Source organism: Protopterus annectens, chromosome 6.part0, assembly GCF_019279795.1.
Source record: "Protopterus annectens isolate FY-2018-M chromosome 6.part0, PAN1.0, whole genome shotgun sequence".
NCBI classification, from domain to species: domain Eukaryota; kingdom Metazoa; phylum Chordata; order Ceratodontiformes; family Protopteridae; genus Protopterus; species Protopterus annectens.
This window is the reverse complement of record NC_056737.1, coordinates 352,282,123-352,308,542: the sequence shown is the minus strand read 5'-3', so window position 1 is coordinate 352,308,542 and position 26,420 is coordinate 352,282,123.

Genomic DNA, 26,420 nt, shown 5'->3' with positions numbered 1-26,420 from the left:
TATTTACATTCAGAGCAATAAGTTTCAACTGTCTGAAAAATAAACTTGCCTCTTCTAATATTTTCATACCTCTCTATAAAATGATATGCTGCTATCCATGCAGCATAACTCATCGCAGTCATCATGGGTACATCTTAATCATAAAGCTCTGTTAAGCATAATTCCATTTTTCCATCCATGTTTTGACATTGTAAACTGAGGAATCTGAGGAAGTCAGGGAATAACGCTGACAAAAACGTTGTATCAGTTTTGTGCTCAAGTTCATTAAACTATTGTGGTTGCAGTCTCCCTACAGACTGATTTTGGTTTTTTGCTTTTTTTTTTTTTTTTTGGCATTGTAAACTGCTTATTGAACTAAATGTTGTAGCATACTCTTAGATCTGCAAATAAGTGTATATATTTGTTTTTAGCATACCTTGTCTCAGTAAATATGTTCTGTTCATTTCTTATGTGATCCTACTTACCTGTGCTGTGTTTAAAAATGGTCCAATGAGATCAGTGCAATACCCCGATAAACAAATATAAATAAAAAAGAATACAATGAACATTGTCTAACTAGCTCCACTTTAAGCAAGATAAAAAACTTTTATGACAATGAACACAATGCAGTTCCCAAAAGTAGCTCTAAGTGATTTGTCTCACCATGATTTTGGTACAACCAGTCAGCATCTCTTTAATAAAAAGACGCATAAATTATTCAAGAGGCACCTAAACCACAGTGAGAGACTTCAATTCATACTTATCAAATGTCCAGGGTTTTGACTCATAGTTTAGCCTGTTCGTTAAAAAATTTGTGATTTTTTTGGCAAGCCATTGAGACTGAACTCAATAATAATGACAGCCATTTGACTCTGGCTTCTTCGTATACTTCAAAAAATGCATTCTAACACAAAAACTGTTATTCTACTAACTCTCTAATTTATAAGACAATATTTAAAATCTATCCCTATTTTTGGGCCTTTGTCTTCCCATTATTTTTGTCTTTGTCAGAATTTCGTATTCTAAGAGGTTGAGAGATATGCCTCGATGTTCCCTCCCCAACAAAGATTTCAGATCTTAGCACCCTTAGCTGTTGAGGTAGGCCAAAACTTTGTCCTTCGACTCATTCTTATATGGGCTAATGAGGTGTGATCTCTATTTAGCTTTCCATGCTATAAATGACCAAACTCAACTTCTTCCGCTAAACATAAGCAATGGTAAAGCTAATAATCCTCTGGTGTGGGCTGTATATAAGTAGACTGGGTTTAGATGAGATTTCTGGACATCTATTGATTTATCCCCTGTGCATATTATAAGCTGAATTGGAGATGTGATACTGTCCTGTTTTACAGCACTGTGGTAGGTGTGCCCATGTCTGAAGCAGTGTGCTCATGTGAAACTGCATGTTTTGATACAAAAAAGTGGTAGGCTGTCCACTTGAATATAAGGAATGTTTATTAGTGCTTTTGTCTGACAAAATATTCAAACTTCATCAGATACAAGTTTAAGAATGGTGAAAATTTTTTTAAATAGTATTTGTGATATTGACATCACTTCCTGTATCCAGAATTAAAGGTAAATGGTACAATTATGTCACAATTATGTATATTTTAACTTCTCTGTCAGAATTGAGTCATCTATCTAAAGCCTTTAAGTTTAATAAACATTTTACATTACAACTATCGTAGAGACCAGGGAAATTAAATGAACTTAGGCGTAGTTGCCACAAAAGTTCTTTTTCTTCTAATATTAAAGACCATGAGCCACCTCTCTTATCAGGGACTACTTGTTCCAAAATGGAAAACAGAAACGAATGGTTCCTGTTCTCCACTATGTGTCTTGTTAGGGCATTGTTAAGATTGTTTTTACGAATGTTATAAATATGTTCATAAATGCGTTGTTTCAATGGTCTCTCCATGTTTCCTACATAGAAACATATGCATTTGTCACATGTAGCTAAGTAAACCACCCCTTTTGTTTCACAGTTATATTTGTCAAATATGTGGAATTGTTGTCCTACTATGTTTGCACTTTTGCCCACTTTTATATATTTGCAAAAGTTGCATCTCCCACATATAAACATGCCAGGATTGCTAACTAACTTTGGGGGTGGTCTCTCTATCAAAGCCTTCAAGTTATACCCTCTCCTAAAAATAAAAATGGGCCTGTCACCTAATTTGTTATGTGTTGTAAGGTCAGTCGATATTAAAGTCCAATTTTTAATCAAAACACTCTTTATAAAACCAGAAGTGTTAGAAAAGGTTGTAATAAAGGAAGTACTTTGTTCCAGGGTTGAATTCAGATTATTTTTAGTGTTTTGAGTGTTGTAAATCAAATCCTGAGATGTTGGAACCAAAGAATTGTGTGAAAGATTAATTTGCCCACTACTTCTATCTAAAATGGGTTTGAAATCACCTCTTCACCTTTTGTTAGTTACTTCCAAGATTAAATTATCTATAAATTCCCACAGGCCTAGTTAGAAATTTTTCCTTCCACTGTGAACTTTTACTTTTATTTGATCAACAGGGATGCCAATTTTTAGAACTATTAATAAAAAATTACCGAAATCAGATTGATTCTCTAACTAAAGAGTTGGACTTAGCTACATGTGACAAATGTGTATGTTTCTATGTAGGAAAAACGGAGAAACAATTGAAACAACGCATTTATGAACATATTTATAACATTCGTAAAAACAATCTTAACTATGCCCTAACAAGACACAAAGTGGAGAACAGGAACCAATTGTTTCTGTTTTCCATTTTGGAACAAGTAGTCCCTGATAAGAGAGGTGGCCCATGGTCTTTAATATTAGAAGAAAAAGAACTTTTGTGGCAACTACTCCTAAGTTCATTTGATTTCCCTGGTCTCAATGATAGTTGTAATGTAAAATGTTTATTAAACTTAAAGACTTTAGATAGATGAATCAATTCTGACATAGAAGTTAAGATATGCATAATTGTGACATAATTGTACAATTTACCTTTAATTCTGGATACAGGAAGTGATGTCAATATTACAAATACTATTTAAAAATGTTTTCACCATTCTTAAACTTGTATCTGATGAAGTTTGAATATGTTGTCAAACGAAAGTGCTAATAAATATTCCTTATATTCAAGTGGACAGCCTACCATGTTTTTTTGTTACTCAGTTTGTTTTTTCTTCATTTTTACATCACAAATGTTTTGATACAAGGGATCCAGATATATGGGCATCATCCACAGGTGGCCATTTACCTTCTAGGCATACCACGTTTCACTTTGTCAATCTGTGTCCTCTCTAGTTTAGTCCAAATTTTCATCTTTTGTGGAAGGTGCCTTGAGTCACAATCCCTAATAAGCAATAATATATAATAATACTATATAAAATAATGTTTAATATATATTATAATATAATATAAATAATAATAATGTGCTTTTCAGCAACTTATTTTCATAACATTGTGTCCTTGGATTGCGAATGTGTATTTCTGCTAGTATCATCATCATCATCACACACCTCTGTAATGCTAACATTAGCAATGTGACCAGACTTGGACTTCTTTACATTATACCCTACAGACGTCAATGAATAGAACATATGGTGAATGTAATGACACATGCTATTATAGTGCATGTGTGGAATACAGGACCGGGTGATCATGCAGCAAATAAAGTTTACCAAGGTTTGTTGGTCATTGGATATGCTGATGGCCCTGAGATGCCTATAAAAAGAAGTGCATCATGCCAGCTGGGTTGCCCGGTCATCAGAATGTGTAAGAACAATATAAGCAGGCCTCTGTTAGGCAGTACTAACATGTTGTAGCAACCACAGAAGCAGAGGGGCCTAAGCATTCTGACACTAACAACCAGACCCCCTTCCAGTTATAATGCATACCACATTGCTTTTGGACATGGGGACAGAGAATTGTTCATTCTGTCTGTGTTTTACTGACCCTGGTCTGCCTCTCCCTCTGGTAGATCTCTCCATTTCATTCTGTCTTGTCTTATGCTTGACCCAGCCAGTCATGATTGTGAGTCAGTGACAAAACTGGCCCAATATTCTCTTCTGCCTTCTTTGTAGCAAGAATTGTCATACTTGGTTCTGAGATTGTTTGTCTGCAGTCTTTTACCTTACAAATGTAGACTATGCTGCTTGACAGCTTACAGCAGGAAAATATTCTTTGCAGTGCTTTAATTTCAAGCCTTTGCTGGCCCAGCTGTGTTCTGAATATGTACAATCCTTTATAAATATGGGAAAGATAACTATATAATACACAACCACACACACACACAAATATATAGTGGTTGTGAAAGGTATGCATACAGATAGTGTGAATGTTGTCCCTAATAGCTGTGGTAGGCTAACACTTAACAGTCTGGCAGAGGGCATGATAAATAAGCCAATGAAAAACTTCTCTATATGACAGACATATGATAAGCTTTAAATGTTAGAGCTTGTAGAAGGGAAGAGGACATTTGGCCCGATTGTTGCCTAACCAGAATATTGTTATAGGTATTTTTGCTCATAACAAGAAGGTCTGATTGAAAGTCCATGAAACAGAAGCATGTTAACTTGTCCAAGCACTTTTCAGTGAGTGAGTGCTGATGCCGCGGAGTAAAATCCTGGAAGGTTACTGTCTGTTAGTGGCATTTGCCCTTTATGCTGCTGTTGTGCAATAAGTGTGGTGGCGATATCACCTTAAATGGAAGAATGGGGCAAGTTTTCCTAACAAAAAAAATAGTTTGAGATTCACTGACTGTGGTTTTCAGCAGGTCCCTTTCATAGCTTCAGCACTTGCTGAAAGATTCTTCACTTGATCAGCATGATTCTCTGTGAAAGCTAACTATAGAAACCACCTCCAGAAGAGTCAGTTCATGTGTGGCACATTTAACAAAATTAAGTTCTCACACAGCAGAATTCCTATGAACATGGTTATATTATGTCTAGCTGAAATAGGCAAAATGGGCAGTTATGAAGCAGGATTCATTTATGACACAGTTTATCAGCCTATATGAAGATGCTTTGGTATGCTTGGAAAGGAGTCTGCTTCCATATAACATGTAATGGATACCTTTTAATTTTAGTTTTACATTGGCTGGGTGGACTGGTCCAAGGACCCATTTATTACACGACCATTTTATAAATGCACAGTTTCAGAAATGAGTCAGTTACACAAATGACAGTAATTCAGATACAGAAAATTCTCCAGTACAGAAAGGAGTTGTATAAAAAATCAAACCACTTGTTCTTAAATGTTATACAATCTAATAAAAGTTTATAACATTTTACAAAATTAACCCTGTTAACATTTTATAATGATCAGTCACACAATTATTTATATATTTACAGAAAGATAATTTCCCTTTTGTAGAGAGAGCAGTTGAGGTTACTGCATCGTTAGGTCTACAAGGATTAAAAGGAGAAATGGGCAAACAGCTGATGCAATAGAGATTAAGCCTTGTCAAGGAAATATGTACAACTGTATGTTTTTTTTTCAGTATAATGTTTATTGATTTATATATGAAGAACAAATGGAACACACAATGATAAACATATGTGTAACAAAAACAAAAAATAAAAAGAAATACAAGAAAAACAATAATAAAACAAATATCATAATTTCAAGCAATTGTACACATGAGATAAAAGCAATGAAGTGGTTGATAAAGAGAGAAAAAAAAAAAAAAACTATTTACAACTATTTACACTTAGATGCCACGGTTGTGATTACAACAATAAGAAAGATGGTGAGAAAAGGGATGAAAAGAGAGGGAGAGAAAAAGGTACACACATGGGCTTGGTAATTGTGAAATATAGAAGTGGAATTTGAGTTTTGGGATTTGGTCTTCATCTATATAACATTAGTTAATAAATACAGAGTTCAGTTTGTGCTTGTTTCTCGCCTTTCCTGTAACTAGTCTAGTCCAGATACAGATATGCTGTATCCAGGACTGTTTGTAAGCTTCTGAGCGGTGTCAAAGTCTGCTCTTCAATTTTTCCATTAGATCTACTAGTTCTCTCCTCTCCTGCACTTTTACTAGCTTATTAATCTAGCACTTTACCAGACTTCTTGTAGCAATTATTGTAGCACACAAAAGTGCTACCAGCACTAAACGTTCTACAAGGAAACAGCTCCAGTACTTATTATTAATGCCCACATTTCCAGGCATGTCAAAAGGACAGTTCCCTGTGCTTTCTCCTATTAACCTGGTGAACTTGGGCATCCTGAGACAATGTAGCAACTGCCTCATTTATACTGACAACCCTCTCCTCTTACCTCCCAACACTCAGACTTGCGAGAGATGCATTCATATATCCAAACTGGAAGCCATGCACTCTCCATCCAAAAACTGAATAGCTGGTCAAGAGGAGAACGTCAACACTTGCACCACACCATATGGAACACATAGCCCACCAGAACATACACCAGCACTGTCTTTACATAAAAACATAAACCGCACACCCACCTTCCTGGAGGCTCTCAATAAAAATCTGCCCAAACAGCAGAGACCTTCAAGGCAGAAACGCAGTCGACCACCACAACACTAATGACGAGATGCATAACTCTCCTAAACAGTGTGCCACGCAAACAAAGCCCCTAAGGCAAAACAGCATGCCCAACACACTAGTCATAGGTGACTAGATAGTGAGGCACACTGATGTCTCACTCACTAGGTTGAATAAGGAGAAAGTAACAGTCAGCTGTCTGTCAGGCGCTAGGATCCGCCACATAATGCATGGACTCAGGTCCCTCAACAACAGGTACAATATGACTCTTTCATTGAACATGTGGGTGTAAATGACCTGAGATGTACCTCCCTGGACTACATAAAAAGAGACATGGAGGAGATCTCGGATTATGTATCCCAGGTGGGTATGACCCTAGCCCTGAGCAGCATCCTACCATCACCCTGAATGATACCACAGTACAAGCAGAAAAGTATTGAGTTCAACAATTGTATAAGTTTCTGTTGTCATTCTAAGGAGATCCAGTATCTGTCTGCCTAGGATGACATGATTGACAGACCTCGATGCTTTGCCAGAGATGGCCTGCATCTGTCACCCCAGGGCTTCTGGATACTGGCCAAGGCTCTGGCCACCCCTATAGTGCCTTTTCCAGGCGGTGTTCCAAAGACCAAATTACCAATGCAACAGGTACAAACAAATGCAATCTGTGGGTCATGCTGCTCAAAGCTAGAAGTCTGTATCTCAAAATGCACTCGCTCAAAGCACTCCTTAAAATGGAAAACATCGACATTTGTGCCATAACAGAGAACTGGCTCAAGGCAGCAGAAAGCACCCCTGCACTACCAGGCTATAACTCCTTCCACACCTTTTGGCCCCAGAACTTGGACCGAAGCTCCAAAGGCGGTGGTGTTCCCATATTCATAAAGGATGCACAAACCTCCAGACTGGTAGCCCAACATAACGCATCTGAGATACTTCAGGTGCAGCTAACATTGGGTAAGACAGTGATTCAGGTCATAGCCTGCTATAGGTCCCCAACCATGTCCCAAGATGCACATTCCATGCTGCTAAACACCCTGGAGAATATTAGGGTCCAACCTAACACTCATACTGGGTGACCTCAACTACCCCTCCATTAACTGGGAAAACTACTTGCATCAATACACTTGCCCAATGTTTCCTGGAATTCATTAATTCCAGTGCCCTGGACCAGCTCATTCTTACCCCCACTAGAGGTAGCAACATCCTTGACCTGGTTATTACTAACATGAGCGACCATTGCTCTACACCAATAATCAACTCCTCCCTGGTTAGATCCGACCACAAACTAATCACCTTAGAAATCCGCACCCCCCCCCCCCAAGGTAACCACCATGAAATACTCCTCCAAAGCAAACTTTGGGCTCCTAAAAATAGAGGTGGCTAACCTCACTGCACTCATGCAAATAGAGCTCAGTTGCATGACCGCCGAATCATACACCAATGCACTGTACAAACACGTACACAAATGCATAGATCTCACCATACCCAATAGAACCAAGATGCTCTCCTCCAAAAAAAGGAAGCCAATCTGGTGGTCCCCTGCCATAAACAAACTCTACAACAGAAGGAGGAAACTGATGCGGAATAAGGTATACTCCCAAAACTGGAAAAACTCCCTTACCCGGCTCAACAAAAAGTTGAGATCCTTCATCAAATTCTCTAAAACTAGCTATGAAAACAGAATTGCAACAGATAGTAAAGACAACTACAAGGCCTTTTAAAGTTATGCAAAGAATCTCCACGGCAATACCCAGATTTGCTCCGAGCTACTGCACAATGGTACCTCCTCTACTGAGCCAACAGATATTGCCAATATACTGGCCAACAGATTCAGTGCCAATGTTACCCCTCCCACCCCCCAAGGGACCAGTCACAATACCAGTAAATTGGCAGGCACCCAGTATTACTGCTGCACAGGTTTAAACAGCACTGTCCAAGTCCAAGAATACAGCTTCTATGGGACCTGACAATATCCCTGGCTGTGTTCTACATGAACTACAGAGTGAACTGGCACCTCACCTGTGTGCCCTGTTCAATCACATCCTCGCCTGACGCTTTGCCCCTACCAAATGATGCACTGCCACAGTCATCCCTCTCCACAAAAGAGGAGCAACTACAGACCCTGGCAACTATCGCCCCATTAGCCTGACGAGTCTGATATGCAAAGCTATGGAATGCATTATCATGGACCTAATAAACAAAGGTACAGGGAATCTCCAAACTCTGGAACCCACACAGCTTCAGTCACTAGAGCTGTGGATGAAGGCAAGTTGGTTTATACAGCTTACCTTGATCTGGCCAAGGCCTTTGATACCATTCCCCACTCAGGAATCACAGAAAAACTCACTAAGCTAGGAATCATCCCCTATATCACTAGGTGGGTTGCAAACTGGCTCACAGGTAGAACCCACAGTGTGAAAGTAGCTGACTCAAAGTCCGACTGCTGACCAGTCACGAGTGGAGTCCTACAGGGTTCGGTCCTGGGTCCTCTCCTGTTTGGTATCTACTTCTCTGAAGTCCAGACCAACATGAAGGGACTCTGGCTGACAAAGTTTGCAGATGATTTCAAGTTGGGAGCTATTATTAACTCCACAAGTGATGTTGACATCCTACAGAAAGGCCTCACTGAGACCAATGACTGGTGTCAGAACCATGGCCTTAAGCTCAATGCCAAAAAGTGTGTTGTCAACCCCTTTGAGAAAAACCTGGTTCCAATAAATCACCACATTGATGGTAGTCCACTGAACCCAGAAGGCATTATAAGAGATCTGGGAACACAGGTTGACAGCAACCTCTCTTTTGACCACCACATTGCCACTGTGGTCAGAAAGTCCTTTTATGTGGCACATCTCATTACTAAGGGTTTTGCATCCAGGAAAAAAGAGGTAATTGTCTCCCTCTACTCTTCCCACATTAGGCCAATCATTGAGTACAATGGCCCATTTGGCATGTACCTCACTAAACACCTGCAACAACTGGAGAGGTGACAAAAGTACTTCACAAAGAAGATACTAGGCCTTAAACATTTGTCCTATATGGACAGACTAAGAAAACTCCAACTATTCTCTGTCTCATATCGCCTACTTAGAAGCAATCTCTGCTTGACTTACAAAGTCATGCCTGACCCAGCTCTGTTAGAAATGATACATCTAAAGAAATCCCAATCAACAGAACATGCTGGAGGGACAGGTTCATAACCCAGAGACTGCACATGCTATGGAATAGACTTCCCATACATGTCAAGCAGAGCACCTCACTGGCCCTCTTCAAGAAAAATTTTGATGAGTGGATGGGAAATAGAAAATTCAACCCAGGGATCACTCCATTGGCTTTACTCAACAGACGCACTGGGAACTAAGGTCGAGTGGCACAATGCCAGGGTAATCCTATGGGCTAGGCTTGTAAAGGCTCCAGGGCCATTAGCTTAGTGCACACCTATGAACCTAAGAGTCAGGGTGGAAAATCCAAGTAGTTGGGTATAATATAATAGCGTATGTAAAAGTATCTCCAGTCTAATCTTTGAGTATAGTGTCTAGAAGATAAATAACCCTATAAACCCGGTATTTCTGAAAATATTACATTTTATTTGGACTTTTAGTTATCAGTTTATGCGAGGATATAAACTTAGTTGCCATAACCTTGATATTTTCCCATGTAATCTTATATTTGTCTAGCCAATTTTTGGCAATAAAGTATTTAATTAGTGAATAAACTGTGATCAAAACATGTTTGTGTATGCCTGTGAGGTTTTTGGGTGTTATGTGGAGAATTGCTGTTTCCAGTGAAAAAGTGGTCTTTTCATAACCCATTTTATCAAGTTTCACTTTAAATGAACACTGTCATTAATAAACTTCTGTGCAACTCCAGAAGATGTGCAGCAAATCTGCCCTCTCCTGAGGGCAGGAGGGACAGGTTGTTGAGTGTTTAGAGCTGAATTTGTTTAGGACAGCAGGTGTATAATACACATTATTATTAATCATGAATTGAGTGTAGATTACCTTTTTGAATGGGGTAAGGTTAAGTGTAGTCTTTAATTTTTTGGATTTTTGATCTAAAGTAATATTGCTGTTTTTCTCATACCAGTAGTTGGAGTATAGAAGTGAAAATTGGGACTTAATAGCAGATATCAAGTTTATAGGCATTTGGGATCATGTTAGTTTAGTAAGATAACATTTTTAAGATTGATTGGGATACTCTAATGTCTTGTTCATCAACCACCAATTTAGAGAATTTAGTATTTATAAGTAGCTTGATTAGTCTAAGCATGATGTCATATTTATTGGGGACTCCTAGATAGGCTCTCAGATCAGGTAAATTAAATTTATCTAGCTGGTGTATTTCCCAGACCATGATATTTTTCATTTCAGGATAATTTGTTAGGTCTATTATTTTGTTACTTAATTTCAAATTCGGATTTAGATGTATAGGCTGTAATAGTTCCAGTGTGTCTTCACGTTGAAGTGATGGTATTAGTTTTTGAAATGTATTTATTTTGTTCTTGATCATAGGGTGAATGTTGATTGTGTTGATATTCTTTAGTTTAATAAAGGGGAAAGCTTTTGGGTTAATACTGAGGGAATTTGTATAATTGTGCCAGATTTTGATCCAGAGTGGGGGCCATATTTGGCTGACTGGATCATGGTTAGAGATTTGAATTATTCTGCTTGCACAGATAATATCATAATAAAGTTTAAAGTTGGGTAGCCCTATGCCGCCCTTTTCTTTAGGTAGTACAAGTTTATCATAACTAATTCTTATAGACTTCAGGTACCATATGAAATTTGAGAGGGCAGACTTCATTTTGCAAAAGAAAATTTCAGGGATATTTAAATTAATGGCATTTAATTGGTATAAGATTCTAGGTAAACATTCATTTTTATGATAGCTGCTCTAGATAGGAGGGAAAGGTTTATATTCTTCCACCTAGAGATATCCTGTTTAACAATTTCCCATATTTTTTGTAGGTTTTCTTTCAACAGTTCTTTATGTGTACATTTATAGTTAATGCCTAGGTATTGTAGTGAGTAATTGACTTTAATTTCACTTACAGGAAAGTAAAATTCTTTATGACAATAAGGGTTGATAGGGAATATATAGGTTCATAGTTTCATAGGTAGGTACTAGGCTATTTGCCCTAGGACCTATATAAGCCTAGCAAAAAAGGTACCCTGACTTTCCCCACCCAAGAAAATTATTTTCCTGTGCCCCTGTTGAGCAGAGCCACAGAGGTGATACCCGGGGTGAATTTCCTATTTCCCATCCAATCATCAAGATTTTTCTTGAAGAGTGCTAATGAGCAGCTTTGTTTGATTTATATAGGTAGTTTGTTCCAGAGTATGGAAAGTTTCTGGGACAGGAATCTATCCCTCCAGCATGTTCTGTTTAGTGTAGTGACAAGGTTTAGGTCCCTAGAGCATGTAGCTCAGAGGGATTGGGATTTCTTTAAGTGGAGCATGTCCAACAGATCTGGGTTTGACATAGCTTTGTATGTTAGGCAGAGATCACCTCTGAATAGGCGATATGTGACAGAGTAAAGCTGGAGTTTTTTGAGACGGTCTGCGTAGGGCATCTGTTTGAGGCAGTAATCCAATTTGTGAGATATTTTTGTGGACTTTCCAGTTGTTGTAGATGTCTTGTGAGGTACATACCAAAAGGGGCATTGTACTCTATAATGGGTCTAATGAGTGACGAGTAGAGGGGGACAATGACCTCATTTTCCCTGGATGAGAAACCTTTTGTGATGAGGTGTGCCATGTAGAAGGATTTCCTGACTACTGTGGTGATGTGATTATCAAAGGAGAGACTACTGTCTACCTGTGTCCCATATGATTTCATAGGGTTGATTTCATAGTTTGTTATGGTTGAGAATTTTTCAATTGACTTCAGGATTTTATGTAAGTCAGTGTTTGGAAGTTCAAAACAGATATTAAGATCATCCGCAAATGCTGTAAATTTTAAATCAGTATTTTGGACATTTGGTTTGTTTGTGTCTTTCGGCTTTTCCCATTAGGGGTCGCCACAGCAGAACTCCAGTCTGCTAATGATTGGTAGTTGATTTTTACATGCCGAGTTACCAGCCCTGATGCACAACCTTCAACGAAGGTACGCCCATTCACACATGTCTCCACACAGAAGACGCACTAGCTGAGAATCGAACCGGACAGCGTCTTACTGTGAGGCGACAACGCTACCGCAGCACCACCACCACGGGTCTCATGAAAATTTTTTTGGGATATGTAAAGCAATAGTGGTTCTAAATAAAGATTGAAGAGATAAGGGGAGATGGGGCATCCTTGTCTGGTCCCATTGGTTATTTTTAAAGGTTTATATTTTATTTTGTTAATATATAATGTTGTAGATGCGTTCTTGCAGATTACCTTGATGATGTTTATAAAATCATGTAGTATGTTAAGCCAAGGCAGAATTTTGAAAAGAAAGTTTAAATCTACCTTTTCAAAGGCTTTACTTGCATCTACAGTTAATGCATATCTGGCATGTTTTTCATTTGCTAAGAGATGAAGCATTGTGTTAAGGGTCAGAGTGTTATCACAAACCTGTCTTTGTTGCATAAAACCTAGTTGCTCAGAAGATATTATAGATGGTAGTACTTTTTGCAATTTGTATTTTAGTATTGAGGTTAGTATTTTAATATCAATGTGTATAAGAGCAATAGGTCTATAATTATATGGGTTGGATTTATCAAAGTTGGGTTTGGGAATCAAAATAGTTTTGATTTCTTAATATAAAGGTCTGAAATATCGTGGGCAATGATATAGTTGAACACTCTTAGCAAAATAGTTGAAGTTTGTAAAATACATTTTTTGTAAAATTCAGCAGTGAAACCTTCTGGTCCAGGGGCTTTACTAATTTTCAGTTTGTCAAAAGCAAATTTTATTTCTTCTCATGTGAGGGGTGTCTTAAGAAAGTTATGTTGTTTTTCTTTTAAAAGTGGAAATTTTAAATCTTTTATAAATTCCTCATATTGATCGGGGAGGAATTGTTTTGGGAGCTGTAGATGTTATTATATATCTCTTCAAAAGAGTTTATGATGTCTGAATCAGTATGAAACATTTTGCCCTTATAGTTTATTTCTGATATTTTGTGGGGTCCATTTTTAACATTAATTAATCTGGCTAATGTTTTGGAAGGTATTTGGGCCCATTCTGCATATTTATTAAGTAGTTTAAGTTCAGTAAAAGAGTGATTTGGCAGGAGTATAAAGTTGTTTTTGCAAGTTTAACATAATCTCTTCCAGTTCAATGGAATATTTGTTTTGTAGTTTTTCTTCCACTTCTTTTATTTGGTTTTTCAATTTGTGTTTCTTATCATATTCTTGTCTTTTAAAAATGATGCTTTTTGTATGAGTATGCCTCCATTTCCACCTTTGTAGTAGCCTGTTGTATGTCATAGGGCATATTACTTTTAGTAATGTAATTTTCTAGTTGAGTGAGGATGTTTGTAACTTCTTGTATTACTTCTTTTTTTGGATTAAATTGGCATTAAGGGTCCAATTAGAATGATTATAAATGGTGTGTTTTGATTTAGAGGTGTAACTTTATGTTTTAATGTTGTCTATTTTTGTTATTGTACTAGATGCTTCTCATTTTACATAGGGAAAACGAACAGGGTGTTTAAGGATAGAATACTTGAACACCTTAGGGATATCAGGAATGTTAAAAAAAACAGTGCACTATCACTGCACGTAGCTAAAGAGGGTAAAGGACATAAATTTAGCTTTATGGTACTAGAGATTCTGCATAGTACCAAGAGAGGAGGTGACATAAATAATAGAACAGAATCTAGTGAACAGAAATGGATTTTGCTCTTTCAAGCTGATAAACCTCCTGGTTTAAACAACAGAGTTTCCCTGAAACCCTTCCTTAAAGCACAGCCATTAAAGCATCGATCTCTCTTTTAATATTTTATCATGTATATTTCAGTAGTCCATCTTTTATTATTTTTTACTATTGTATTTACCAGTTTTAAGTACATATTGTTCATTTAGTCTGTTTTATTCTATTTTTTAATGCTCAATTTTTTAACGCTCTATATATTCTACAGATGTATTTTATCACATGGCTTTTAGCTATGATGCACATTTTATTTATCTGATTTTTGATTGGATGTTTTAGTGTTTAAAAATGTAACTGCTATTCTATCTTTGTTGGTCTGATGAAGCGGATGTTATTCCGAGAAAGCGCTTACCTACTACAATAAAGGATATATTGATCTTCACTGCTGTGTGAAACCAGATTATTTTTCTTTTTCTTGTATTCTCTGGTTTTTGCATCTGATTCCTTATTTGGTTCAAGGACTGTTTTCGTTTGGTATATTTTCTTTATCTTTGAACCAAGCATGGCAGGAAATGAAATGGCAGGAAATTAAATGGATCGTTTGGACAACTTTGTACCTTCGATGGATTTGCCATCTAATAGGAGGAACAACTATCGTTTGTCTACTTTATTGGACTTTCAAACCAATCCATTACTTAATGGAACTTATATGCAGACAACATCACTGACTCCAGATAATCCTGATTTATCTGCAGCTTTCAGAGATGACTATCGCAATCTGGAGAATAAACTTTATAAGTTTAAGCGCTTGCAGTGGCAGCACTTTCATCTTGAGGCTTCACTGAGCCTAAATATAGCACCAAGGGGACTTAGGGTTCTCACCATGCCCAGTTATGTGCAAGCTTATCCTGAGCTACTTAGGCGCTGACAGTTACTTAACCTTGAGTGCAGTTCTAAATATATGCAGATCCTTATCGAATTTTTTAGACCAGAGGAGCTAAAACTATCTAATGAAATCACTGAGTTGACAAACATAATTAACAATACCTATTCAGATGAACTTGTTGGTGATAAAATGGATGTGTTGTTTGAAAATATTACTGGATATGACAAGAGACTTTCTGCTACCAAAAACAAAAAATTACAAAGGGATTTGAAGGATTTTAAAGAAGGTAATGTCTTCTCTTGGGTAAATGAAAGGGTTAACACTAACTCCAACATACAGCATATAACAGGAAATGGGTGGAGCTCTGTAAGACCCAGAACTACATTGCATTCAACTGTTACAGATGAACAAGCAGCTGTTAAAACTACCACTTCTACAGAACCCACAGAACTTTTACCCAATGTTCCTATTGTTCCTGTAAGTGGGGGAATTGTTTCAGAAGTCATCCTAAATACTTCTGTAGCTGCTGTAAGCAGTCACTCTGATGCTAGCACAAGCACTGCAGCTGTTAGACCTAAAACAAGCATGGCTTCCAGTGTGAGTCTGAATTCCACAGAGCAGGCCTCTGTACTATCAGGCTCCACCCGTGGACATTTTTTATTGAAAGAACCTCTGCCTATAAGAGGCAGATTGAGGAATCACCTGCAAAATCAACGTACACGATGACTACACAGCCAGGAGGATGAAATAAGGTCAGGAAAGAGATACAAACAAGCTTAGTTCACAATATCTCTACTTTAACTTTAACTGACTCACAATTATCTGTGTTAAACAGAGGTTTAACCTTTGTTCCAGCTCAAAGAATTGACATAACAGAGGTAATTAAAGACCTACACCTTTTTGGCAGAACTCTTACACTCAAAGCTATGTTTGGTAATTCTAATAATGCTGATTGTATATTTAGAAAGCCCAGCACTTACATACCACTTAGTAATTCTACTATAGATCGGTTCATTGGCCTTTGTGAAAAACAACTTAGAGAGAAGTCTCTAGATAAGCAAACTAATAATTTTAGTAATTTATCAGCTGCGGAGTTACAAGCTCTAGTTGAACTGAAAGAACTAAATAGTATAGAAATACGTCCAGCTGATAAAGGAGGTGGTATTGTTGTTATCGACAAGGACAAATATATAGAATCTATGTTAAGTCATCTCAGTGACATTGATACGTATGCCATTTTACCTATGCATATACTCAGTAGTGTCATAGAAAAAGTACAGTTTTTGATCTTTGATTTATTAATAACAGGCATGATATCTGAGCAACTGTTTGAGTATTTCAAGGTAGAACATCCAACAGTCCCTTTGATATATGGTCTACCCAAAATACATAAGAATCCATTAACTCCACCGATGCAACCTATAGTTTCAGGCCGAGATTGGGTAACTGAGCCACTTTCTATTTTCATAGAAAAGACTTTGCATGCTGCCTTGGCTAATTGTAGCACTGTTTTAAAGGATACCAAGAGTTTTTTAAATGAGCTGTCTAAACAAAATGAAATTATCTTAGGACAATGTTTATTTGTAACTCTGGATATTGAATCATTGTTCACTGTTATACCCAATGAATGGGGAATTGAAAATGTCAGAGAATTACTGTGTGAGAGAAACACCCCTGATACTAAGGTGACACTTATTTGCACACTTTTGGAAATCATCATAGAAAACAATGTGTTTATTTTTAATGATCTCTGATTTCTGGATCTGAAATGATTTCTGGAGCATTTCTCCCCGGGCCTCCGCTGAAAACAGAATCTGTGGAACCTAGTCGGACTTTCCCGGTCAACAAATGTTAAATAAAAATAAATAAAAATAAAAATGATGTTTATTATGCACAAAAAGTTGGCGTAGCTATGGGCACAGCTTGTGTTAACAGCTACGCCAACCTATCCCTAGCTAATTGGGAAGCTAAACATGTACTTTTGAGTAACAAATACCAGGTTAACATCAAATGGTATAAACGTTTTGTGGATGATATTTTTTTGTTGTGGCATGGCTCAGAGCAGCAGCTACAAGAGTTTCCTTTATACTTAAATCAGTTGAATACTTTTTTGAGATTTACCTATGAATATTCTGATAAAGAAGTAGAGTTTTTGGATGTTAAAGTTACTAAAAATAATTTATCCACTGTGTCTACTACTTTGTATAAGAAAACTGTTAGAAAGAATAATGTTCTACACTATGGCAGTATGCATCTGAATCATACGAAATTCAATGTGTTGAAAGGACAGATATTTCGAACTATGAGACTTTTTAATGATGATGATAGTCTCATTGTTGCATTACAAACACTTAAACAAGAATTTTTAGAAAGAGGCTATAGTAGTAAACTTATTGATTCTCAAATAGCAGAAGGATGGCGGCATAGATCAGGTAAGTGCCAGCCATACTTTTTCCCCCTCCCCACTAGTATTAACAACAGGGATAATATTGACAATACTTTCTCAAGTGATGCTTCCACTGACACCTCTAGGAATAAACTTAGGATGCCATTGACCTTTGCCAGTAATGTGCATGTAGCATGTGATATTATTAAAAAGAACTGGGATATTCTGTCTACTGTACATGAGTTGAATGGGGTCATTGGCACACAGCCAGATTTTGCTTTTAGAAATAATAGATCACTTAAGAGTCAGCTCTGTTATCGATCCTTTAATACTAAATCAACTATAATATCTGATAGACTTGGTACATATATGTGTAGGAATTGTATGGCCTGTACACATATAGATATTGGTAATCATTTCTCCCATCCCACTTTGGGTTTTAAGATAGATACTGCTTTTTATGCAGATTGTCGAACAAAAAATGTTGTTTATGTTTGCTATTGTACTACCTGCTTCTCATTTTACATAGGGAAAACGGACAAGATGTTTAGGGATAGAATACTTGAACACCTTAGGGATATCAGGAATGTTAAAGAAACCGGCGCACTATCACTACATGTAGCTAAAGAGGGTCTTCTTCTTCTTTTGGCTTTTCCCGGTTAGGGGTTGCCACAGCGGATCACCTTGTCTGCACATTGATTGGCAGTGGAGTTTTACGGTGTCGAGTTGCCAGCCCGGCGCCCAACCTTCCACAGAAGGCACACTCACACGCACAACTAGGGCCAATTTAGAGTGTCCAATCCACCTGCAGCATGTCTTTGGGATGTGGGAGGAAACCGGAGCACCCGGAGGAAACCCACGCGACCACAGGGAGGACATGCAGACTCCGCACAGAAGGCACCCCAGCCGGGGATCGAACCGGAGAACCTCTTGCTGTGAGGCAGCAATGCTAACCACTGCACCACCGTGGCCGCCCCATGTAGCTAAAGAGGGTAAAGGACATAAATTTAGCTTTGTGGTACTAGAGATTCTGCATAGTACCAAGAGAGGAGGTGACATAAATAATAGAACAGAATCTAGTGAACAGAAATGGATTTCGCGCTTTCAAGCTGATAAACCTCCTGGTTTAAACAACAGAGTTTCCCTGAAACCCTTCCTTAAAGCACGGCCATTAAAGCATTGATCTCTCTTTTAATATTTTATCATGTATATTTCAATAGTCCATCTTTTATTATTTTTTACTATTATATTTATCATTTTTAAGTACATATTGTTCATTTAGTCTGTTTTATTCTATTTTTTAACGCTCAATTTTTTAACGCTCTATATATTCTACAGATGTATTTTATCACATGGCTTTTAGCTATGATGCACATTTTATCTGATTTTTGATTGGATGTTTTATTGTTTAAAAGTGTAACTGCTATTCTATCTTTGTTGGTCTGATGAAGCGGATGTTATTCCGAGAAAGCGCTTACCTACTACAATAAAGGACATATTGATCTTCAGTGCTGTGTGGAACCAGATTATTTTTCTTTTTCTTGTATTCTCTGGTTTTTGCATCTGATTCCTTATTTGGTTCAAGGACTGTTTTCGTTTTTGTTTTTTGGATTAAATTAGAATGATTATAAATGGTGTGTTTTGATTTGGAGGTGTACCTTTATGTTTTAAGATGTTCTGCTAGCTTTTTCTAGAAAAGAGACTATTTTGTAATCTACGTTCTTTGAGAAGTTGGTTCCAGTTAGAGATAATGTTGCTGAATTTTTTTTAGAGGGATGGATGCAAGTCAAAAAGAAGGTCTGATTATTGTCATAGGTTTTGCCTGTTTCACAGCCATTTCTTATCAATAAGGTATATGTTTTTACTTCTAGCAATTGCCTGTTACCTGCAAGTCATTGTAGGGCTGGTATAGTGTGTAGCCAGATTTGTTTCCTGTGAAATATCAGTGAGAGCAGATTGGGCCTTCTTTATTATGTTGAATATTGTAACTTTCTCTGTTCTCAGTTGTCTAAATGAAAAAGTGCTACTTATCAGCAAACTTTATGTGCATATCATAAACATAAACTTCCAAATTCAGAAGTCAGGTTACCTTAGTATTAAACAGTGACCAAAATGGCAAAGAATTCCCATATGATGCAAGTTTATATCCATTTGAATATCATTTAGTCAGTTAAGTGCTTATTGTGTAAGTGTCTATGGATCACTTTATTATGGCCTCATGCACCATAGTATTTATCAGCAACCTGTTCCTGAAGCCTTTGCCAAGTAGCTACATGTCATAGCATACATGTAGAATGCTTTTATATGGCCAACAAAGAGAAACAAATGTATGAGCAAAATGCAGTCCAGACATAAATGCAGACCAGCAAATTAACAGAAGGAATAAAACAATCGCAACTGAAGTTTTTAGTACCAAAAGCACATGTGCTTTCACTTAATCAGATCATTGTACAAATTAAAATCAATATATCTATACATCTATATAAATATCATCATCATCTTCTTTCTGCTGTTCCCATTAGGGGTCTCCACAGCGGATCATCTGTTTCCATTTCTTCCTGTCCTCTGCATCTTGCTCTGTCACACCAACCACCTGCATGTCCTCTCTCACCACATCCATAAACCTTATCTTAGGCCTTCCCCTTTTCCTGTTACCTGGTAGCTTCATCTTTAGCATCTTTTTCCCAATATACTCAGCATCCCTCCTCAGCACATCTCCAAACCAATGTATTCTTGCCTCTCTGGCTTTGTCTCCAAACCTTCCAACCTGGGCTGACCCTCTAATATACTTATTCCTAATCCTGTCCACCCTCGTCACACCCAGTGCAAAATCTTAACATTTTTAACTCTGCCACATCCAGCTCTAACTCCTGCCTTTTTGTCAATATATATATATATATATATATATATATATATATATATATATGTATATAAAAACAAAGATCATCAATGGCACAGACTGTGTTGTAATAGTACAGATTTTAAAGAAGAAAATTCATTCAAGCCTTGTGAAACCATGGCTTGTAATCTTAAACATCCAAACCAGTTCTGCCTTCTAGGTGGTATTAGAAATGTCACCACCATGCAGGTATACATTTACCACTTGTGTGGCTAAACATTTAAAAGTGTGGTGTGTTAGCATCAGCTAACTTAACATGTCTAGCTAAAACAGTAGTAAGTTTATGTTTCCTGATATCATAAACATCCTCACTGATCCTCTCCTTTAATGTCCTATTCATCTTCCTAACATAAAAGCAACTGCAGGCTTGGCAGATTGCAAGGTAGACAATGTTACCTGTACCACAATAGGCATAACTACTGAACTTCTAGATTCTCTTAGTCTTAGGATGTGTAAAAATCAAATCTGTTAAAAGAAATAAACACTAATTGCAATTATGACAAGGTAAAGTACCTTTCTGAATGCATTAATACTGGGTGTAATGTGTTAATTCTTATTATGCAGCCATCTCTTCAAAGAGTGTTTGAAGGCAAAGGCTGGTATAAAACATACAGCATTAACCTCATCACTGACCATTAGCATTGGCCAATTATGCTTTGCAATGTTACATACATAACTGATATTCCACACTTTAAAATTTTTAGCCATCTAAGTGGTAATGTATATCTTCATGTTGATTACATTTTGAATATCACCAAGAAGGCAGGACTGGATTGGAATTTTAGATTACAAGCCATGGCTTCACAAGGCTTAAATGTATTTGCTTCTTTAAACCTATATTATTACAATGCAGTTGGCAATATTGACTGTGATTGTGTTATCTTTGTTTTTATATTTTTTTGCTTTAATCTTTAAAATTGTCTGAAGTACTTATGCTTTTGATATTCAAACTTCAATTGTGGTTTATGAGTCCTTCTAATTTGTTAGTCTACATTTGTAGCTTGACATGTGGCTTGATGTCACCATGCACATGCAGGACAGTTTTATATGGCTCCTTGCCCTGCAAGTGCCAAGTGCAGATGTGTGAGCTGCTGTGTAGGGTTCAGCTATCTTGTAGTCATGAAATTAGTTTCCTTTCTCAGGGAAAGTCACACAGACATGGTTACCTCTAATGAATCAAGATGGAAGCATCTCACTTGGTATGTTAAGGAAAGAAAGGTATTTTGTTAATACCTGACTGGGGAATTAGAAGCACAGGCTGTTTGGAGTCCATAATGAACTATTTAGGAAGATGGATGCATAGTATAATGAGGGTGAGATATTGAAAATGGCCATTTGTATCCCACAAACCATGAAGTAATGCAGGTATACCTATGATGATGTTGGGTGCCACCATCACTACAATCTCCTCCATTAGTGTGGGAAAAAGGTCCAGTAGAGAGCACGTGGAGATACACTGCAACTATTTAAGCACAAACATTTAGTACTACAACAGGAAAATAAAATAAAATAAAAAATACTCTGTATTGGAAAGCAAGTACTTTAATAGTGAACACTTCTATTCTTAATAGACATAACTACAAACTTTATTAGGCCAAAACATGTAAAGACATTCTCCAGTTAGTACCATTTTATTAAAAAGACTTAATCAAAAATTTTCTCATCAAGAAACCATTCAATAATGAAGTGGCATTAATTTTAAAAAGCACACTAAATTAGTAATATTTAACACTGGGAGTTTAAAAGCATTATATTTCTTTTTCCAAATTTGCTCATATTTTTCAAACTGAGTAACAAATATATGAGCATGCACATATTTGGCAAATGAAATTTAATGATGTTAGACCCTCCTCAATATTCAGTGCTGCTATTAATTTGGGGTGCTCTTTCAAAATTAAAGCCCAGATCCCTAGATGGCTCATCTTGTATCCATTGCCCATTACCGATATAGCACCTCACCCACCCCCCCTCAACTTTTCAAGTGAAGAAACAAGAAAGACATCTTTGTGTCTTTCTATGCCAGCATTTTGGTACAGAAAAATAGGAATGAATGCTGGTTAGTAGGTCTTGATCGTGCCCCCTAACAATTTGCTCCTGGGGTGTCTGCCCCTCCCCCAATCCCACTGTTAAAGCCACTTTGTCATTGAATAGTTTCTTGGTGGGATATTTTTTGATCATGCGATTTTTAACAAAATGGTATTAATTGGAGAATGACATTACATGCTTTTGTCTGATAAAGTTCATAGTTAAGTTTAAGAACAGAGGTGCTCACTAGTAATATAAGACCTGCACCCCTGAGTGGTGTAACATGGGAGGGCTGCTCTGTAGAAGATTCCACATCTATTTACATCCATAATTACTGTTAGTATGCTCTGCTTTGCAGCTAGCTTATCTGCACACATGCAGTGCAGATGTAGAGCAAATATGTATGCATCATGCTTATGTAGATGTTTAAATTCACCATTTTCATCTAAGTACTACGAAATGGAAGAAATCTTGTCAGGGAATTCCTCATTTAAAGCTGTAACCATCTTTTTCTTCTTTCGGCTGCTCCCATTAGGGGTCGCCACAGCAGATCAACTGTTTCCATTTCTTCCTGTCTTCTGCATATTGCTCTGTCACACCAACCACCTGCATGTCCTCTCTCACCACATCCATAAACCTTATCTTAGGCCTTCCTCTTTTCCTGTTATCTGGTAATTTCATCCTTAGCATCTTTTTCCCAATATACTCTGCATCCCTCCTCAGCACATGTCCAAACCAATGTAATCTTGCCTCTCTGGCTTTGTCTCCAAACCTTCCAACCTGGGCTGACCCTCTAATATACTTATTCCTAATCCTGTCCATCCTCATCACACCCAGTGCAAATCTTAACATCTTCAACTCTGCCATGTCAAGCTCTGACTCCTGCCTTTTTGTCAATGCCAAGTGTCTCCAACCCGTATAACATAGCTGGTCTCACTACCCTCTTGTAGACCTTCCCTTTCACTCTTAGTGGTACTCGTCTGTCACAAATCACTCCTGACACTCTTCTCCACCCACTCCATCCTGCCTGTACTCTCTTCTTTACCTCTCTTCCACACTCACCATTACTCTGAACTGTTGATCCCAAGTACTTAAACTCATTCACCTTTGCCACCTCTACTCCCTGCATCCTCACCATTCCTCTATCCTCCCTCTCATTCACACACATAACCATGCACACACTATTGTTATGCATCAGATATGGAGCTGGCTGTGCTCAAAAGCCAATTTGCTATTATTAGACTGTTTGACTAAAACTGTGTGTCCTTTATGAATGTAATGTTCTCTTGCCCTCCTTATGGTGACATACATGCACCTGTATAGTCTATTATTATTATTATTGTTATTATTATTGTCTCTATTTGATGCATTTGTCATTGTTGTATGCTTTCTGGGCATTGACTCAATCATGAGGGGAATTTTGTTACACTGGAAGTCGAACATGAGGCTTGGTGACATTTCTTCTGCCTTAGGATAAAGGAAACTCTTGTAATCTCACAACATTGTAAGGAACTGCTGCTGCCTCAGACTGCTGGTCATTGTAACTTCATGCTGCTGTTTGTCTGAGGCCATAGCAGACTAAACATTCTCGATTTGTCTGGCAGCACTATCTGTGGCATTCTAAACACAGCAAAGGTTTTATCCAGCACTGGGGTAACTGTTTTTGGCTGACGTAGATTGCACGTTCTTTATCAGTGAACTGGGGATAATAATCCATCATAACAAAAATAGACTTGGAGCTCTTTATAGACAAAAGAACTCTAGCACAGTTGGTGGCAGACTCAGTCTTATTATTAGATCACATGACATGCAGCTTTGGAGGTGAAGCTGTATCATACAGTCCAGTTTAGGGAACCATATTTTCTTCTTTACTATAGTTTAAAATAGTTTTATTCCTTTACAGGAGCATTGTTTTGCTAGTGGTTTATTTCTAAATTGCAACAAATTTGACATGTTATGATAATTTTATAATATATGGATATTGGTTTTATCACTGTAAGCAGGACTTCAAAAAAAAAAAAAAAATCCTTCATCACATATTTTCTCCCATCCCACCAACCACAACCTTATTATTTTACAATCCTTTTATTCTCCATCTTAATTCAATGCCACTTTATAAATGGTTTCCACTGCTTCTAAATACTCCCTGCCCCCAGTGACACCTAACTATTCTTTCATCTACTTACTCCCCAGCAATTTCTTTATCACCTTTATCTCTCTTCAGTAGCCTTTTTTTCTTTGTCATGTTTTGTGCTAGAACAACCTTCATCTCATGAGCTGCTTAAGCTATGACTGCAGCCCTGATGACCCAGGCTGAAGAAGACATTAAGGAACGGTGGGGATACAGATGAATCCAGCTTTCCCATCCAGGGGTGAGGAGGCAGACTGGCTCAGTGAAGTACTGGTGGCTAGTAGATAGAGGTCTACTGGATGCCAACAGACTGTGTCTGCATATTAGCTTTCACTGTAGTAGGTGAAAAAGCAGATGCACACACCTTGGAAGACACTGCAGATCCTAGTATATGCAAGCTTTCATATTAGTCAGCAGTGGTATGGATAGGGACTTAAAAGAAAAAAAAATAAAACTCATTCTCCGTACCTGCATGGATCATATTTTACCTGATTAGCTCTTAAACCTATAAATAATCAATAAAGGCCACTGCACAGAGAGTCATCTGAGCTTAAGATCAATATGATGAGTGCATACTGGCCTTGTGATACATAACGATAAATCCCTGACTGCACCCTAGTCAATCCATCTGTAATAAGTAGAGCAAGAACTAGAGGAATCAGGTGGGGGAGGATGGGAGTGAACAGCCAGCATCTGATTGCCTATCACAGGGGAAGGGAGCCAGCCTAGCTCAATGCAGTTGGAGAATGAAGACCTTTGTGACCCCGTACTGCAGGTAGAATGTCACTTTGTATGGAGGTTGCTCATGGGTACAAGCGTGTCTGTACCTTTTGAAGGCAGCTATAGTGGGGCACCCAAGTCTGACGGAGAGTGGGATAGGGTGTAATAGAAAAAGTCCTCCTTGGGAGCAGTATGATGCTGTGCCAGGGTCCTCTATCTCCTCAGTAGCCCTGAACATAGGTTGGCTAGAGCCTGGCAGAGGCTAAGAGAGGTCTTGTAGACCTAGTGAAAGAACAGAGAAGTAGGGGCACAAAAAATAAACAGAAAGGGCCTGATGTTTGGCAGGCACCGAGGGGTGGGGGAACAATCCTCTACTACATAGATAAGCTCAGCTTTTCCCTCTTCTCTGCTAAAAGAAATCTGCCATGAGGTAATGACCATTTTCATTCAAATAGCTATCTGCCCTCTCATCATAGGTGGTGATTCTTTTCACTAACACGGTCTGCCACCGTACAAATAACTGTATATCCTCCCATCATAGGTAATGATTGTTTTCACTAATACCTTCTGCCAAATTTCATATAACTGCCTACCCTCTCATCATAGGTAATGACCCTTTTCACTATCACCTTCTGCCATCTTTCAAATAGCTGGTAACCCTCTCATCATCCCTAACACATTTGTATGTTTTCTGCACCGTATTTTCTACATCTCATATCTGTCAACATTTTTAGCACAAGAATTCTGGACAAAGCCAAAAATAATTGAGGACCAAAGCTCCAAATCATGGACAATGTTTTGAAGTATTGCTTGTATAAACCTTAGAAAGGGGATAGAATAACAGGTTTTGCCTCAGCATGCATCTTCTGAAGCATATAAAGTCTGATTTGACAAAAACTATAAATTGAGAAACATATTGAAACAATGAGGCAAAATTGGTGGTGCAGCGGTAGCATTGTCACCTCATAGCAAGAGGTTCTCCTGTTCGATTCTCGGCTAAAGCACCTTCTGCGTGGAGTCTTCATGTCCTCCCTGTGGTTGAGTGGTGTTTGAAAGACATGTGTGAATGGGCATGCCTTCGTTGAAGGTTGGGTGTTGGGCTGGCA